The sequence below is a fragment of the Uloborus diversus genome, chromosome 9, assembly GCF_026930045.1.
Source record: "Uloborus diversus isolate 005 chromosome 9, Udiv.v.3.1, whole genome shotgun sequence".
Taxonomy (NCBI): domain Eukaryota; kingdom Metazoa; phylum Arthropoda; class Arachnida; order Araneae; family Uloboridae; genus Uloborus; species Uloborus diversus.
Genome location: NC_072739.1, coordinates 135,098,751 through 135,100,105, shown reverse-complemented (window position 1 = coordinate 135,100,105; position 1,355 = coordinate 135,098,751).

The following is a 1,355-nucleotide window of genomic DNA, read 5'->3' as shown; positions in this document are numbered from 1 at the left end:
GGTTCTTATAATAACTTGAAATAACTATAAGTACTTACATTGAAAAGCAACCATTTCAAATCGAAATAATTGTGCTGAGGAAAAGAAAAGGATTTATATCCTTCTCGAAAGCAGTGATTGACAACTACGAAAGCTTTTTGAACAGAAATATAAATGAAAACCGGTTCTAAGGTAAATACACCCATAGTGGCCAGTGCTTCAGTCGTGGCTATTTCAAGGTTTATATTTCAAAAATTAGGATTCCAGGTATCCCAATGGAATCACAATTTCATCAAATGTGCACTTACGATATTACCTCCTGCATGTTTGAATCCATTGGAAAACCTGGAACCCTATTTTTTTCAAATATAAACGTTGAAGTGGGCACTGTTGAAGCAGTGGCCACTACCGATATGTTCACCTTAATTGGATACATGTCAAATGCACTCAGCTGTGCAAAATGTAGACTAATGCACTGTAGATAAATTAAAAAGATTAGTGTATGATCTGTAGAACTGAAAAAGTACTAATTCATAAATACATATCCTCCATTCGGAAAAAAAGAACAAAGTGAACATTTTTATTATTATTTTTATGTATTCATGAGAGTGACTGATCAAAATATTAGCTTTACTTTCAAGATAAAAAAAAAAAAAAAGTCAATTTTTGCTCGTTTGTAATTAAATTCCTAATTTTTTCCAGGTAACTAAGAACACTTTTACTCTGGTCTAAACATTTTGAGATAATTTATCAACCGAAAAATTTTACTTGTGTCAAAACTAGACAGTGCGTTTCACGTTTGAATTGTTATTGATGTACAAAATCTACTTTCTTCTCATCTATGAAACGTAAACATGAAGGAAAATGTAAAGGAAATCATTTATTTCCCAACAATGAAGTTTCAAAACACTCTATTAATCTGATTTCAAGTTCAAAGCTTTGATTTTGAAGGGGGGTTTTTTTTCGTGCACAAAATCAATGCTTCGAACATAAATTGCTTAAAAATAAATAAGAATCGTACAAACTGCTAAATATATTCCGCAATGTGCTTAGAAAATATGATTCAGTCTTGAATATTATTTTCTTTAATAACAAAAACAGTGTAAGCGAGCATGAAAATAAAAAAGCAACGACGCTACAGCAGAATGACAGAATGTAAACAAACAAAAAGTTACGGTTAAACGTGTTTAAACTAACGCTAGTGTAAACGCCCGTTTCGGCTCGTGGTTTAACTTTAACACCGTTTAAAAATAAACTAGTATATCTCGGCCAGTGTAAACGGGGTATTATTCTTCATTTTTGTTTTTCTCGGCATCTTTCAAAAAAGTGAGACTAAAATCTCTATTAACTGTTTGTAAAGGTGTCCCCGGCTCTGT